General features: G+C 32.6%; 1 pseudogene; it reads left to right on the top strand.

Annotated features, from left to right (window-relative positions):
- Window positions 1–2,118: 2,118 nt before the first annotated feature.
- Window positions 2,119–3,088, top strand: LOC143666749 (olfactory receptor 8K3-like; annotated as a pseudogene).
- The last annotated feature ends 16,228 nt before the right edge of the window (window positions 3,089–19,316 follow it).

Raw genomic sequence — 19,316 nt, 5'->3', positions numbered from 1 at the left:
AAAATAGTCTAAGTCCTATGTTGTTGACCACTTTTGTGTAAAATATATATATGTATTTTTTGTCTGAGCCATGCAAATGAAAACAAAACAAAAATTGCAAGTTTAATGTTTGCAAATGGGGTACATACTTTTGTTTCTCTTAGTCAACAGTGCTTCACTACCCTGTCTTATTTGATACATTTCACAGCACTGTGACTTTTAATATTGGAGTGTTACAAGAGGATTTTCTGTAACAAAGTCAATCATCATGTTTTTTAATAGTTACATACCTATCTTAACACATAGTAGAATAACACTTTAAATCCTTGCTTTTCAGATAAGTCAAAATTTAAGAATTGTTTGTTAATCCACTTTCTCAGACAACATCAATGAGAGTTGCAATATATAACTGGTACCCAGCTATGGAAAAATTGTTGAGGTGTTGTTTTGGTGATTAATGATGATTAAATGAAGACTTAAAGGAGATCAAATTGGTTATATGACTCTATTTAGGGTTGATTAAATGAGATTATATATGTTTGCTAAATCTTTATCTGTCTTAGTACATATTCAAAATGTAACCTCTGAAATGGTAAACAGTGATGCAATCATAAGAAAACATAAAAGCAGAAACAATTAATATGACCTGGTTTTTCCATCTACACTTGCTTCATTAGCACATTATCTGGTCATTAGGAATAGAGACACTGAGAAGTAGGGCTAGGGGTTGTTTCTTTTCATTATAATATATTCTTTATACTTAATTGTTAAACCCCATATATGTTTCCCCTTTATTAAGAAAATTTTTTACAGAAGATATCACAATTTCCTCTGTAGTTCTACTTTATACAGAGCATTCAGCAATTTTCACATTTAATTGGGAGGTACAAAAGAAAGATTCTATTTACCATTCAAAGTTTCCTTAAAAAGGAAAAAGAATATATAGTTCACTGAAGCAGTTTTCTTATTTGTTGCTCTGCTCAACTATTCAAACATATTATGCATTTTAAATTATCTCATAATAGATTTCATATGGTTACATTATGAAATAAGACTTTTTAAATTTTCTACAAGGTTTTGTAAACTTTTATTATGAATATTATTAACTATGGAAGAAAATAGAAAAAGGTATGCAATCTTAATCCATTTACCACCACAATAAATTCAAGTTATTAAAATCCATTGTGTGTCTGTTTGTAGAGACATAAAGAAAGAGGGATTTGAGAGATATTAATATGCTCAGGCATTCTAAGGTAATTAGCAAACATCATTATATTTCCCTCAGTTAATATTTCAGCATTGACCTCATAAATCTAAATATTCCCTTTAGAAAACATCATATAATTGGTATACCTAAAAAGAAACAAACACAATGGTTACTGCCAAAAGTATAAATGCTTAATTTATTGTATCACTTAAAATGATCCCAATTGCCACAAAGATGGTATTTTGTATATATTATTATTCACCTTTCTTCTCTCTTTTTTCTCTTTTTCTTTCTCTTCCCCACCCCCCAACCTAGAATCTAATTGAGAAATCCATTTAGGCTTTCTTTAGATGATTCCCATAATATTAATTATATTAATGATGAATTGTTTTTAATGATATCAACTTTTGGATTAAAACAAGCATAGTATCTCCTCAAATGTCTTGAAATTGGTTTATTACCATTCATGTTATCTAATTCATTGGTTAAGATTCTAATGTTAAGATCGCCTCAAAGTTATGGTTTTCATTTTGTGATGAACAATATGACATTGTTTTTCAGATAAGTCTGAAAAACAGTAGATAAGTGGGATAAATAATTGGCATGGTATGAATATCATCTTCTAAATAATTTCCCCCCAAGTGACACCAAAATTAGAGTGAAGCTTATGATGACTTTATCATACTCATGATGTACACAATTCAAATACTGGTTTAGAGTAATTGCTTATTCCATATAGAGATGTCATTAATTTACAAAAAGAGTTTATTCTCTGCCCATAAAAATTAGAAGGTGGATTTTTCTGACCACATGGAAAATGTAGTTAAGGGTTGAGAAAATTATATGCATTTATGTTTTAAGTCATATTTCTCAAAGGTTATTGATTGCTCTTATAATTATTTCTTGTATAGGTTCCCTGTTGAGTGACCTGGATGGACAAAACCAATCTCACAATTCTGAATGAATTCATTCTGAAGGGAATCACAGATCGCCCTGAGCTTCAGACTCCACTATTTGGGCTCCTCCTCATGGTTTACATGGTCTCAGTGGTGAGTAACCTGGGCTTAGTCATCTTCACCATGATAGACTCCAGGCTACACACACCCATGTACTTTTTCCTCAGACATCTGGCCTCCACTGATCTTCGTTATTCAACAGCTATGGGACCCAAAATTCTATTTAATATTCTTGCAGACCAACACATGATCTCTTTTAATTTGTGTGCTACCCAATTCACTTGCTTTAGTGTATTTATCACTAGTGAAATTTTCATTTTGTCAGCAATGGCCTATGACTGCTTTGTGGCCCTTTGCTTTATGCAGTCATCATGTCACAAAGAGTTTGTCACCTGCTGGTGGTGATAATTTATCTCTACAGTGTTTTTGTGTCTTTGTTGGTCATCATAAAGATTTTATTGTCTTCATTTTGTGGCTATAATGTCATCAAGCATATTCTACCATTAATATCTTTGCTCTGCTCAAACATAGATGAATTGAAATTGATAATAGTGATCTTTGAAGCTTTTAATCTGTTGTCATCTCTTTTCATAGTTCTCATGTCTTACATGCTGATCCTCATGGCTATTCTCAAGATGAACTCTGCAGAGGGCAGGCACAAGGCGCTCTCCACTGTGGATCTCACCTGACAATGGTGGCTGCCTACTATGGAACTCTATTCTTTATGTATGTGCAGCCCAAATCCAGTCATTCCTTTAATACTGATAAAATGTGTTATGTATTTTATACCTTGGTGATACCCATGTTGAACCCCATGAGCTACAGTTTGAGGAACAAAGATGTTTAAAAAGCCCTAAAAAGAACATGGAAAATGTGTGCAAAATCTTATTTAAAATTCATTGTAGGATACAATAACAGTAAATTATGTTATAGTCAATGTATATGATATCTGACATTTCTTTAGCCTTGTACTCTTTGTATCCATAAGGATGGGCAAAATTAATTGATAACTGGTACAGAAATACAGAAATTATTTCCTTGTTTTCAAACCAAAATCCACCACTAAGAGATAACTAACTTGCTCATACTCCATAAATGAGTTTATATTTTGTTTCAAATCTTCATTAGATTCCATTCTTAAATTCTTATATTAGATTCCACTCTTACATGAAAACAAAATCTGCTTTCATGGTTCTATCACTAAAAATGGCCTTATAGAACTAGGGACTCTGAACAGAGTACATTCACTATTTAATCTGAAGATAACTACCATAGAAGAAGTTGCAATGTAATTCCTGATAAAGTTTCTGAAAATTGATATTTCTTGGCAATAAATGTACATTGTTAAATGAAACAATAACAATCACTACCTTCATTGGGCTTACATTCCCTTAGATAGATGCAAAAATAAGCAAAATGAGAAATGGATTATACAGTATGTGAACATAATGATTTATAAGAAAGTGACATAAAGCAAGTAGTGAGAATGTGAGATAAACTTTAATTAAACTAGTCCAGAGAGGATTCTGAGAAAACAGCACTCACAAGGAATTGAATGACTGGGCCATGCAGATATGTATTAAGAAAAGCATTAGTGTAGGAGCTCTTAAGTGATAGTATGACTATATATTGAGGAGAAACAGAATCAAAGGTTTTTGTGGCTAGGGACATGAGTAAAATATAGATGATGATAATAGATTTTAATGTTAGACTTCACTACATAAGACTATGCAGATCAGTGTAAAATTTGTCATTTATTCTGATTGTAAAAAATAACCTTAGAAGGATTTTGAGTGAGGAAGAGATCTGATATATCCTCAGTTACCATTCTGCTACAGCTACTGTGGAAATAACAGGCTGCAGAGGACCAAGATGAGAAAATGGAAAAAATTGAAGGGCATCCATTCTATTTTCAGGAAACTATGGATACAAAGGCCATAATAGAAGCAGTTAGGTTGTGAGAAGTGATCTTATTATCAACATGCTTTAAAGAAAATATCAATAGCTGCTGTTAATATATTATAGGATGTAAGAAGTTATTAAAAGTGGATTAATGAATAGAAAATAATGGAAATACCAAATCCATAACTCATCTCAAGATATGCAGAGTAATCACTAACACTTCAAACTAATCAGAAATATTAAAAACCCTCTTTAGTCTTACAACTGAAATAAGAATTAGAAAACAAGCCTAAATATTTGATAAATGGATAACCATTCTAAACCACTGACTCTAGGAACTAAAGGGAACTTTCCATGCTTTATGGAAAGAAAATGAGATGAACCTTATGAATGAACAAACTTACTGCTTTAAGGTGGTTTCCAGCCATCCTGCAAATGGGAGAACGCAATCAAAGCCAAACAGAAACCTTAAATTGGATTAATCAGAAGAATGATGAACTTGTAGATTTAGTAACAAAAAATACCCAAAATCAAACACAGAGGGCAAAAATAATTAAAATCTCATAAAGAGCAATGATGAGCTTTGGAACAACATCAAGCAGCCACATGTATACATAAATGCAGTCCCAAAATTAAGAGGCTATAAATTATTTAAATGAGTAATAGCTGAAAGTTTTCCAAATGCAAAAATAAACATTAGAGTAACAAACTCCAGAAATATGAAATTTATAGTAAACATATTTTGATGCATGCTTTAATCAAATTGTACAAATCCATTGGGGGAAAAACTTAGGTGGCAAAAGGGAAAAAGGCATTTTGTATGGCTAGGGAAAGATAATCATGATATAAAATGTTTTATCAGAGGCAAAGCAATTGCAAAGATTATGGAGCCACATCATTAAACTACTGAGAAGAATAGCTGTAAATTTAGAATTCTATGCCCAGAGATGATAAATCTCATGAAGGAATGCAGAATAATGACATTTCAGATACACAATGCCAAAAGAATTCCTCACTTGCAGACATTAAGGTAAGATATTTTGAACATTGCCCATCCAGAATAAATAAATTGATACCAGATAGAAATACGGATCTAAGCAAAAGAATGAAGAATACCAGAAATGATAACTAAACATGATATTTTAATTAACTATTTCCCTTTTAAAGATAATTAACTGCTTAACTAAAAATAAAAATATAGCAAAAATTGCATGTGGAAGTGATATAATTGCCATTAAGTGTGGACTGTAACAAGTAAAAGAGCTATAGCATCTATATCAATAATTCTAAAGCAAGCACTTAAAAAATACAGTTTGCAAAGCCACAATAAAAAGACATCATGAAAACAAACAAACAAACCAACAAAACAAAACAGATATCATGGAGGGGTGGTGCAATGGTGGCTCAGGGGAAGAATTCTCTTCTGCCATGGCAGAGACCCAGGTTCAATTCCTGGTGCCTGTCCATGCAAAAAAAAAAATCACAAAAAAGATATCATGGAGGAATAAAACAAATGAACAGTTAATAAAAAAATAATGAAAGAAGAAAAGACAAGAAAACTCCATAAACCAAATGGAACGCAAACAGTGAGATAAAGGACTTAAACCTAATTTTTTAAATAACATTAAATATGAATAGTCCACATAACCAGAACAAGTCAGAAATTGTTAAATCACATTTAAAAATGTAATATCAACCTATACGTTGCCTATAAGACAAAATTTCAATAAAGGGACCATGAATAGAATTTTTAAATAATGGTGAATATATCACATGCTAATAATTGTCAACAGAAAGCTAAAATAGTTATATTACTGTTAGACTATATCAATTTCAAATAAAGAATAATATAGAGGATAAAAAAGGACAATTCCTAATAAAAATTGGTACATTACTGAAGAAAACATAGTAGTAATAATTACCAATGCTTCTAATAGCAGAGCTTCAAAAAACGTGAATAAAAACTTGATAGAACTGCAAGGACAAATTGATATACAGAATTACAATAGAAATTCCAAAAACCCTCTCTTGACAATAGAGAGAAAACAGTCTGTAATTCAGAATGTTTTTAGCAGAGTTGCTCAGTGTTATCAACCAACTTGACATAACTGACATTTAAAGAGCATTCTACTAAACAACAGCATATACATATTCTGTTTGTAAGAGCACTTGGAACTCATACTAAGGTAGCCCAAATTCTGGCATATAATCCTGAATGCATGTTGTACTGGTTTGAAAAGATGTATGGTCCCGAGAAAAGCCATGTTTAAATCAAAATCCCATTTTGTAAAGGCAGAATAATCCCTATTCAGTACTATATGTTTGAATCTGTAATTACATCATCTCCCTGGAGATGTAACCCAACCAAGAGTGGTTGTTATACTGGATTAGGGGAGATATGTCTCCACCCATTTGGGTAGGTCTTGATTGGCTTACTGGAGTTCTATAAAATTGGAAACATTTTGGAGAATGAGAGATTCAGAGAGAGCAGAGAATGCTACAGCACTACAAAGCAGAGACCATCAGCCAGCAACCTTTGGAAATGAAGAAGAAAAATGCCTCCTGGGAAGCTTCATGAAACAAGAAACCAGGAGAGAAAGCTAGCAGATGATGCCATGTTTGCCATGTGCCCTTCCAGCTGACAGAGAAACCCTGACTGTATTCACCATATGCCTTCTCACTAGAGAGATAGACCCTGAACTTCATCAGCCTTCTTGAAACAAGGTATCTTTCCATGGATGCCTTAGAATGGACATTTCTATAGATTTGCTTTAACTGGGACATTTTCTTGGCCTTAGAGCTATAAACTAGCAATGTATTAAATTCCCCTTTTTAAAAGCCATTCTGTTTCTGGTATATTGCATTCCAGTGGCTAGCAAACTAGAACATATGTGCAGCCTCTCAACAGAGGGTCTGTATATGTAAGACAAAAACACATAGAGCTGCAAGAAGAAATTGACAAATCCATTATTACAGTTGGAAATTTAGCACTCATCTATCAATTATTGACACATCCAACAGGCAGAAAATCAGTCAGTGCATAGTTGAACTTAAAAGAATAATTAAACAACTTAATGTAGTTGATATTTTTACAAAACTTCATCCAAATCAAGCAGACTGCACAGACTTCTGACTCTATGTTGATAGGCACATGTATATTGAGCATTATTAGATCTTCTGGGAGAATTAATTCTTTTAATCCTATATAATTCCTCACTTTATCCTTCATAGTTTTCTTTGTTCTGAAATCTGCTTTGTCTGAAATTAATATAGCTAATCTAGTTCTTTTGATCAGTGTTAGCATGGTATATCATTTTATATCCCTTTAATTTTTGAATTTTTATTTTTTTAAATTTTTCATTGGAGAAGTTGTGTGTTTACAGAATAATCTCATGTTAAAAAACAGGACTCCTATACATTACCCCACCAACAACACCTTGCATTGAAAATAAATAAATGTATCCAAGTTAATAAAAATTCCTCCAGCCATTTTTAAGGACATCTCTTGTTTTAACCTGCCACATCTGTATATGTGTCTGAGGGTGTAGAGTATCTGTGCGTAGAGATAGAGAGAGAGGGAGAATATAGGGGTACTAATATGCTGAAGCCTTGAAAAGTAATTCATAAACTTTGTTAAATTTCACTCCTTTAATATTTCAACATTGATTTCATAGATCAAAACATTCTTTTGATAAACCATCATACAATTTTCATAGCTAAGAAGAAACAAACCCAAAAGTTATTGCCTAAATAAGAAATGCCAAATTTATTGCCTCAATTAAAATGGTCACATTTGTCATAAAAATGTAGTTTGTGTATATTACCACTCAACTTTCTTGTTTCTCCTTTCTTTCTTTTCTCCCTTCCTCTCCCCTCTTTCTTCTGTTCTCTCTCTCTCTCTCTCTCTCTCTCTCTCTCTCTCTTTCTCTCTCTCTCACTTTTTCTCTCTCTCTCTCCCTCCCATTCATTTTCTCTTTCTACCCAAATCCAATTAAGAAATCCATTTAGGCTTTCTTAAGGAGATTTCCATAATATTAATTATATCACTGACAAAAGTGTTTTTGGATGTTATCAACTTTTTGCAGAAGACCGGATATATTATTTTCTCAATGTCTTGACATTTTTTCTAGTGACATTTATGCTGTTATTCTATTCATTGTGTTAGCTACAAACTGGGAATACAGTCTGAATTGTGATTATATTTAGAATAAAATATTCACTAATATTTCATAGTGCTGCTGTATAGTCCAGAATTTATATCCTTAGGAAGCACAGGATGCTAGATTTTATTATTTTTACTAATAAACTTAATTCATGGTTAGGGTCTTAATGCTAAGATCTATTTGAAGGTATGATTTTCATTTTGTTACTAACAATATGTGAGAATAAACTCTGGAGCAGTGTGAATATCATCTTCTAAACCTTTGTCCCCAAAGTGATAGTAAAATTACTGAGTAAAGCTGAAAACATCTTTATCATTATCACAGTGCACACCATTCAAATATTTTATTCTCTGCAATGATGTTGACAATTTACAAAAAAAAGTTGCATTTTGGCCATAAAAATGAGAAAAAAATAGATTTTTTTGTGAACAGTTTGAAATTGTATTCCTGCAATAATTTTAGGCAAATTACATAAACATTTTATTTTTAGACATATTTACCAAAAGTTATTGATTGCTCTTATAATTATCTCCTATATAGGTTCCCTGTTGAGTGGCCTGGATGGACAAAACCAATCTCACATTTCTGATTGAATTCATTCTGGTGGGAATCACAGATTTCCCTGAGCTGCAGACTCCACTATTTGAGCTCTTCCTCATGGTTTGCATGGTCTCAGTGATGGGTAACCTGGGCTTAGTCAACCTCACCATAATAGACTCCAGGCTACACACACCCATGTACTTTTTCCTCAGACATCTGGCCTCCGCTGATCTTAGTTATTCAACAGCTCTGGGACCCAAAATGCTATTTAATATTCTTGCAGATCAACATACAGTCTCCATTTGTGTCTGAGCAGAGCAGAGATATTAATATTTATTCTAAATATAATCACAATTCAGACTTTATTCTCAGTTTGTAGCTGATGCAGTGAATAGAACAACATAATATCACTAGAAAAAAGTCAAGACATTTGACATTAAGTGAATTGATAAACAATACTTAATTATTTTTACTTACCCTTAAAGACAAGGATTTAAAGTGTGACTATATATTTTTTCTTTTGTATTAAGGTAGGTGTATAATTATTTAAAAACATGACAATTGGCTTTTTTTTTTACCTAAAATTAAAATAAAAATGGTTTGTTGTGGCTCTCTTATCTTTATCTTCCTCCACTGCTATCTTCTATCCTGTTTCTTGTCCTCCTTCTTTTTGTCCAGAATTTAACATCAGGTCCAAGGTGTGAGACTAGGCTTGTCACTTTCAGATTGAAGTAGTTCTGTTTAAGGGGCTCATAGGGTAGAATAAAAGATGTTAAATCTTTATTTTCCTGTGTAAAATTTCCTTCTCTGAACCCAAAAAACCTCATTTTAGTTTTAAAATATGATAACAATTTATTGTTATTGTATCCTGTTGTGAATTTTAAATACAAAATTTGCACAGATTTTCCACATTCTCTTTAGGGCCTTTTTCATCTCTTTGTTCCTCAAACTGTAGATCATGGGATTCAGCATGGGTATCACCAAGGTATAAAATACAGAGGACATTTTATCAGTATCAAAGGAATTATTGGATTTGGGCTACACATACATAAAGAAGAGAGTTCCAGAGAAGACAGCCACCAGAGTCAGGTAAGATCCACAAGTGGAGAAGGCCTTGTGCCTCTCCAATATGAAAATCATAATGCTGTAAAAGAGCAATGATCAAACCCTAGATTCTTCTGTAAGCTAGATAGACATTAAATGTACCAAATAACCCAGTGTAGGGAAAGTTCAACTAAGAGAAACAAAAGTATACATCCCATTTACAAACACTAAACTACCAGTTTGCTTTGTTTTACTCTGTATGGCACAGACAAAAGATATATGCTATACAGGTATGGTTAAGATCATATCACTCAGACTCCTTCGTATAATCTATGTATTATTGATACAATTATTATTTTTCTATCTTTATTTTACATTCTATCAAATAAAAACAAGACCCCTTCTAATAAGTTGAATTGATGACTGAATTCCAATTAAAATGGCAATGTTGTGAGACATTATTAATTAAGAAATGGCTTTCATAGATAAATATAAATGAAAATGGCAGAGTAGGGAACTCCAAAACCCCTTCCTCTACTAAAGAAGGAGATTAGCTGTTAAAACTGCCAGAATCAAGTTTTTGGGATCTCTGGACTCTAGTAAAAAGCATCCAGTGTCCATGTAAATGATTTATAAAGTAAGAAATTATTACATTTTGGTCAAATAAGGTTGTGGTATTTCAAATTACTGGCCTACCATCCCTGATTCTTCAGCTCAAAGCCAGCCAAAGTGATATTGGCCCACCTTGCTGGACTTCTTGATGGTTCCAGGGGAAATATGCATCCTATTTTCTAATAATTTGGTAGTGTGTCTTCATCTGTCTGATAACTACCTAAGGGATCAGCCCAGAGGCTTGCACATGTTTAAAAAATTAATACAATTATATGCTGTTTACATGGTACTTATTTTAATTCCAAAGTGAGAAATAGAGAAAGAAAGGATAGATAAGAATAGTAACCAAAAGAAAGAATCATTAAACAAGGCTGTGGCAGCTGCAGAGATGAGACAAAATTAAGTTAAAAATTGTTAAAAGAGACAGAGAAGGATGTTACATATTGGTGATATGAATAAAAGAATCAACTCATCCATAAGATATAAGAATTATAAACATATATACACCTAACAACAGAACCAAATTATATGAATCAAAACTCGACAGATTTGAAAGGACAAATAGTCTACAATAATAGTGGGGGACATAAAATGTGTTTGATGTCTCCCATATTCACTATTAAATGCATAAAAGAATATAGCTTCACACTGTCATCTCACTAAAAACCAGATCATTTTCTGTAATTTCTTAACAGAAGTCAAATTATTCCCAAGACTCAGCTCCCAATCCCAATATAGTTTTCAACACTAAAATAAATGACAATAAATGTATTTCTACTTGATATATCAAGAAAAATATGCATTTCAATAGATCTATTTAAATATCAAATTAACTTTTTTGTTTTGTTTAGTTTATTTATTTATTAATTAAAAAAATAAAGAACAAGCAAAAACATTATCATTCCGTTCTACATATATAATCAATAATTCTCAATATCATCACATAGTTGCATGTTCATCATTTCTTAGAACATTTGCATCAGTTCAGAAAAAGAAATTAAAAGACAACCAAAAAAGAAATAAAACTATAACAAAAAAAACAGATCATACATACGAACCCCCTTACCCCTCGCTTCAAATTAACTTTTGTGTGGCAGATAGCAGAATGAAAGCCTGAAACCACTTGACAAATAAGTAGTGGAAAACACTACAACTTCAAACCAGATGTATATTCTTGCTCCATAATTTTGCAAAACAGTTCTTTGCTTAAACCTTTAGGGGAAGAGATTTTAATCTTAGTTCTGATCTCATTTAACTGTATCTAATCAGTCAAATGATAATTTGGGTGATCTTGCAAAGACTACTCAAAGCCTGGCAGGTAAGATCCATCAGCAGTCTTTTTATTCTTTGACATCATGGTGTGGTTGACTCACACTGAGAAAGATACTTCAATAGTTTCATTTGGCCTCACCTCCATCCAACTAAAAGTAGTACATTGAAAATGGCACTGATAATTTGAACTAAATTGGTAAATTTGGAAAATAAATATAGACAGCATATTCAACACAGAGTAAATGTAAAGATCATAGAAAATATTGTTAATATTTGTATTCATTTAAAGGTAAGTGGAAAGCACTATGGAAATCTTGAGGTTATTTCTGAAACAAAATTGATTAACTACAAATGACTATTTCTTAGTGGGCATCTTGTCTGTGGTCCAAATGTAAGAAAATAATCAAGAAAATCTTAGGAATATGGGTCTGGACTTTGCCCTCCCAAGAGGTTGCAAGTTTGTACTATCCAAAGAATATCAATTAACTGGGAAATAAAAATAACCTTCCAGAAAGACCATAATAAAGGTTGTTGAAATACCACAGTACTCTGAAAAATAAAATTATCAAGGTAAATTGTTTATAGACTTTGCTAAATCACACAGATTAGATACAAGAGAATCCAAGTTAAATGGAAGATGGGAGCTATGAAAGGCCATGGGATATCTGAGGGATATTCCTTGTTTTAATTTCCTATGCTGCTGAAACAAACACCATGGAATGGGTCAGGATAAACAATGGGAATTTATTTTCTTATGTTCTGAGGTTTGGACAAAGCTGAACTAAAGGAAAGAGACACTTTCTTCCCAAAGACCAGTGTCCTTGTGCTGGCCACTGACACACATTTATAACCAGAATCCAGATTCAACAACAACAGAAAAAACATTATCAGGACCCCTGAGGAATCCCACAGGGTTTGCAGAAGAGTGATGTTATTTTTATATATTGCAATAGAATTATTTATATATAAATAAAATAATATTTATATATTATTAGCATATAATAAAGTATTACTAGTATATATTAAATTCATTTGGCTAGAATTGCTCAGTCATATGTATACATATCCTTCCTTAGTAAATACTGCCAAATAGTTTTCCAATGTGATTTTATACTAATGCACATTCCCACTAGCCATGAACATCAGTTAAGGGTTTCAATATCCTTGTCATCATTTAATGTTTTCCATCATTTTGATATTAGATTATTTTCATGATTCCTGTTTATTATTCACATTTTCTTTTAAATCTCACTTTTTTTTTTGCCTGGGCAGGCACCGGGAATTGCACCTGGGTCTCCTGCATGGCAGGCAAGAACTCTGCCTGCTGAGCCACCATGACCCACCCAACTCGCAGCATTTTTAAGATACTAGCTCTAAATCTTTGTCTAGTAAGTAAAGTATCTAAAATTTGTCAGGGTTGCTTTCTGTCACCTTATCTTTTCCCTTTGAAATCACAATTTTGTTTATGTGATTAATGTTTGAAATCTGAACTTTTAAATACTTTAATGAATTAACTGTAGAATTACATTTTCTGGCTTCCAAGCATTTGCTTTATTTTTTTAATTGTTGTTGGCGGTATTAGTATATTTGTTTATTGATTTATCCAACTTATTTTACAAAAACTGTCTTCCCAGATGTACATAATCACTGAAGTCTCTGTTTCAGCTAGTATCATATCTATTTCTTATAGATAAGGAGCTAAAAGAACAACTATAACAAAATACACCTCTCTCAAGATTTGCAGATTAGCTCTAGGTATGTTTCTGTTTTATAGCCTATTCAGTCTTCCTTATGGGGCCAATTTCATTATGGAATCTTTTAACATTTCACTATTACGGAATTGTTTTAAGGCAAGAATTTTATAGATATCATTTATTAGATTGATTAGCTGTTTTATTCTATTCTGCTAGAACTTTTACCATAAATTGATGTTGAATTTCATCATATGCCCATTTAAATTTTAGATTATAAATATTTTAATTACATAGATTGATTGTCATAGATGAACTCAACTTTGAGTTCTTGCATATGTGCAGTACCCCTTTAGTTTTTCATATTTTTATACACTGTTGAAATATAAGAGTAGAGATCAGTATGTTTCATAATATTATACCTTCATGTAAGTTCTTTGGGGGATGTATTTTTTCTTTCATTTAATATTATGTATGTGAGTTCTATAATTCTTTTCTGTTTCCTTCTTCAATCATGGTATAAAATCCACTTTATTAATGATTTAGTTTGCCAGGGATACTGTAACAAAATCTGTACTATAATGAACTAATCTATGATACTATCAAGTAAAAAAAATATTACCTCACAGTTCTGGAAGCTAGAAGTCTGAATTAATGTTTTGGCTGGACTATGTTTCCTCGAAATGCACAGAGTTCTGGCAATGGCTGTGAATTCATGATATTCCTTCACTTGTGGTATAATTCTATTTCTGGGTTAATCGTATAGCCAGAAATCTCTTTCTCTCTCTGGATAAACAAATTTCCCTTGCTTTTACAGATACCAGTGTTTAAGACATGGCAAGTTCACCAATACTGATAACAGAATACACATATCTGTCATAATTAATCTAAGGACTGATCCTCTCTGATGCTTTAATTGTCCTGATTTTAAATTCAGTTTGGCCCTCATTAGAAATATATTCAGATATATACCAAGCCTTGCACCTCACTATCCACATGGAAATATCTGCAAATTTAATGCAAATATAGTAAAGTAAAGCCCAAGGAATTTTATTATTTTACTCTGGTGAATACATTAGCCTAAGTCAAATAATTTGCATTTTCCTTCGATTAGGTCATCAATTTACCATTTCAAATACCATTATTATATAAACATATGTCTCCATAGTGTTATCACATTTAGCCACCCCTTGTGTGCCATGCAGTTCTATCCAAGCTATAGTTTCTCTGAAATTCCTTAAGAAAATTTCTAGGTTTCTGCAAGAGACATCAAACCATTTCAAGTGATTGTGTCTCAGTTACTTACAGCACTAACTTGCTCTTTAGTGCATGCTTTATTAGCTTTTCTCCCTTCTCTGTCTCACAGTTTTCATTCCCATATTTTATGCTTCCTGGAATCAACTGTAAGTTAAACATCAAATAAACAAGGCTTTCTCAAAGTATCTTTTCAGGAGGGAATTTAAATTGTGACAGTTCCCATCTAATGCTAATATCACATTACTGAATAACTGGAAGGAAGATGTCATTGGAAACTATTAGTATTTGAAGGATAAACAGTTATTCAGCATCAATAGCCTTAACCCTTACCATCTTTCCTAAGATCAAATTCTAGATTTCAAACTATGCTTTCAGGTCTCCCTTAAGAATTTTCGTAGTTTAGATTTCTATTACCAATAAAGAAATCATAAAAAATAGGAAACAGATAACTTGCTTTCCTCAAAGAGCATAATAATACTGGCAAAAACACCAAGTTACTTGAGAAAACATTAAAATGAGAATATTAATATGTATGACATGCTCTTCTGAGCCTAGCACTGGTGCTATTGTCGTTTCTATAATTTTAAATTGAAAACATAAGTCAAGAATTTTTACTGGAGCTAATATGATAATCATGATTAGAGTCCTCCACTCACCTTAAATGAGGAGCATATTATTTCTTCTCCATGTAGTTGGTAATGTTACTGAAATAAGATGAATTTGTGAGTGTCTCTCCTCTTTGAGAAACAGTTCTGGGACCTTGAGTGCAATTTTTTATTATTTCCAGTGTATCTTAGACCAGGAAACAATGCCACCAGGCCTTTGTTAATTGTCCAGAGTAACTTTGATTTCCCTATTGGAAAACATTAATTTATATGCAATTCCCTTGCTTTCTTGTGTTATTTTGTACAACCACCTTGATATATGTTGGATGTACATTTTAATTTAAAAATATTATTTCAGTATTCAGCATTTTTGTATAGCTTCTTCCAAGTCTGAGAATGAAGGTAGATTTCTTAAACATGCCCTAAAATATTTTTAAAAGATTCAGAAAGAATACAAATTATGAAAATTACTCATTTTATTTCTCTAATCTCACAACTAAATTGAGTTAGTCCTACCTTAATTGCTTATCCTGCAATCAACATCAGTCTTCATTCCCAATTTCACATCACTTCTCCTTCCTATATAGGCATCTCTCCTAGTAGGTTGATATAGGTTCTTAAAAAAGGCATCCATGCCTATATGTACTTGGCACTGGCCACAGCTGTCCACTCTGGTCCATCACATTACTAGGGAAGTCATGTGGCTACTGCTAAGAGAAATAGTAGGAGGGATCATAGGAAGTCTGTTGGAGGCCTGCCGTGTCTTCTTCCTCAGAACAGAACAACAATAGTCATGAAATCAACCCCCCACACTGTGGAACTTCAGAGAAGAAATGTTCATGGGTCTCATATATCACCAACTCCTTAACTCTCATCGTTAGGATTGTCTTGCCAGCCTGGAGAAACACCTATGTGTCCAAGAAACTCACATGCTATCTCAACTGGATTGGGGTACCCAGTAAATTATTAAATCTTGGAGTGCTTTGTTTGAAGCAGTTAAGTTGTATAAGTCCTATGACTACCATTGGTATGATAATGAGGAAGCCATGAAGATGCCCAGTGTGTTCTGATGGTGCTGGAAGATATTACAACACATCTTGGGCAGACTGTAATGTTTGATGCCACTAAATCCCTCAGAAGTTACTGGAGTTAAACCAGTAGGATAATAAAGTCTGTGAACCAGCTAAGTAATCCCTGACCTTGATTTGGAAAGTGAAGGGGAGGAAAAAATATCTGGACTCAATTAGTAATTAAGATTTTTTAGTTAGCATGGTCTTTTGTGGATTTTTATTTCTTATTTTCTCTGGATTTGAAAGAAATTATATGAAAATAGACTTTTGCAAATAAGTCATACATTTTGCTCATTGACCAACAGGGGAGTCTATGTTTCTCCATTTTCTGGTGGAGTTTGACATAACAGTGATGTAGTTATAGGTCTATCTCAACCTGTGTAGGATGCCATAGACAATTTCCAAAAGCAGGTTGCATAGATTCTGTTCCAAATTTTATCTGAGCCTTAAGAAACCTGGATATTCCAGTTTAGTCATTACATAATGTGTATACAGTAGATTTAATCTGTTTTGTACCTCAGAAAAGTCCATCTTTTCTTAATCCATTCCTGTGTGTGCAGATGATTGTGGATGGGATTTTTGATAAGTTGTTTCAATTGAGATGTAACATGTTCATTCATGTGAGTCTTAATCCTATACAGGAGGATTTATAAGAAATGAAATGAAAATACACTCATAGATAAAACCATGAAGAAGTTAAGAGAGCACCCAGCAGTATCTCAGAGAGAAAATACCCAAACCCCGAAGTGAAAAATGAGCTGCAGATACTTGCCATGTGCCTTCCCAGGTGAAAGAGCAGCCTGTATTCAGAGTCCAAGAATCATTCTGTTGATGCCTTCCGCCTAACATTCTCATGACTTAAGAACTGTAAATTTTGAGTTAATAAATCCCCATTGTTAAAGCCAACCCATTTCTGCTATATTGCATTCTGGCAGTTTCAGAAAACAAAAACAAAATGGAAGCATTTACTGAGTTTATCATTAATGCTCAAGGAAAACAAAATGCCATTCAAAGAATAACTAACAACTGGCTATATATAAAGATGGATCATGATAAGAAAGGTAGTTAGCCGAATTTTGGGAGTTCCTTTGTTGCAGGTTCTATCTCATTTCCAGCACTCCCTCCATCCTCTATGTTTAAGAAAACAACTTTCATTTGTCATCACCCCTCAAAGTTAAACCCAATGAGCAGAGTCCTGAGAAATGATCTCCCATTACCTAAACACCCCCCTTCTACATTATATATATTCTGTTCTGTTTATTTTTGTTGTAAGCATTGTTTATTTGAAGAGATATTAAGAATATAAATGTAGTTTTACTTTTTTTTTTACATGGGCAGGCACCGGGAATTGAACCCGGGTCCTCTGGCATGGCAGGCAAGCATTCTTGCCTGCTAAGCCACCGTGGCCCTGTAGTTCTACTTTAATGAAAGTTCCTTTTTACTCAGCAAGGATGAGTGCCCTGTGTCCACTATAACAATCCCAATAAAACAAGGTTATAAAAGAGTTTATTATTAGATATGAATTTGATATCTATTCAACAATATTCAGGACTTCAATTTCCAACCAATTAAGTAAAGAGAACTCATATATCTCATTGTAACAAAGACATGGTTGATAGTAAAATGTGTTTTAAATCTGTACTCAAAATTCTTCTTGGAACAAAAAGAAGTTTTCAGAGATAAGACACTAGGTATAATGTGCATATCATGATGTCTTGTAGAGAAATTAACATATTTGAAACCACAGTGTTTTAATATTTATTTATTATGATCCCTTGAAGTGATTTTTCTGTAATAAAGTAATAAGCTACTTGAAAAAGATTTCTAAATATCTATCTCTTATAAAAATTACAGTATGTTCAGCATTCTAGGATCATTGTATAGCTTATTCCTTTCAAATCAGGTTTTAAAATTATTAAGGTAAAATTTCAGTCATTGAATGTGCCCTAGTTTATCAGTTTAGTTGCCTCTTCAAATTAGCAAAAATGTTTTTTATATGGGAAAGAGAGATTAGTAGCAGAACTAAGGATGTGCTTGATTTTGCCTGTCAATATCTGACCCCAAATTCCATCTGTAATATCCACAAATTGATACCAACTTAATCTGCATGAAAATTGCACAATCAAGTTTTCTCCTAGTAAAGTAGACACCAAATAGTGACAATAAACAATTTCTGTGATTTTCTATTCATTAGGTCAATATGGTAAATGGCATATTAAACTCTCATGAAAACTTTCACACTTCATATTTCAGCTCAATTATCATTTCAACAAGGCAGAATTCTTTGACTTCCATTGCTCACATAGGACCTCTCTTTTATGTCATTTAGCACAGTCATCATTTAATATTTGGTGATATGAAAACTTGATTAAAATTTACACTGACACTGTAACTTGGTTAAGTGCAAGATTTTGTGGTCCACAAATTTGTATTCTCAGGGCATACTGAACTTCCAAGAACATACAACTTACTCAGGAAATATGTGTATGTTTAATAAATGGTGAGTCAAGAAATGAGTAATGGTTAATTGAAATAGTTAGAAATTTTATGCAGTTTATTAGTTACAAGATTATATATACATTTTTACATACATTCACTCATCGTATCCTCATAACAATCTCAATATGGGAGTCCATTCTCACCTATCACCACAGATAACATGTGGAGAAACAGAGGCATATGAAGTCTAAGTTAACTTGTCAAAGCCACATTGCTCATATGCAGATACTAGTATTCTAAACTAAGTTTACTTAGCAGAGTACTTGCTTTAAAACCCTTTAATGCATAGAAAAAGTTCAAAATTATCTTTTCCCTTTGTACACTAATTATTAGGCCTTCTTGTTATATCTTTATGAAGTAATGAATGCCTTCATTAAGTCAATGCAAGAAATAAAAAAGAACATTTTTTAAGGAGGGAGGAGTTTGAGTCACTTGATTTGAAAAATCTTCAAATGGTTGATATATGTATAATTTTCAGTTTTATCATGGGAGATCAATAATATGAAAACAATAAAAATA

The sequence above is a fragment of the Tamandua tetradactyla genome, chromosome 23, assembly GCF_023851605.1.
Source record: "Tamandua tetradactyla isolate mTamTet1 chromosome 23, mTamTet1.pri, whole genome shotgun sequence".
NCBI classification, from domain to species: domain Eukaryota; kingdom Metazoa; phylum Chordata; class Mammalia; order Pilosa; family Myrmecophagidae; genus Tamandua; species Tamandua tetradactyla.
The sequence above is the reverse complement of the archived record's forward strand: the minus strand, read 5'-3'. Positions and strand labels throughout refer to the sequence as shown.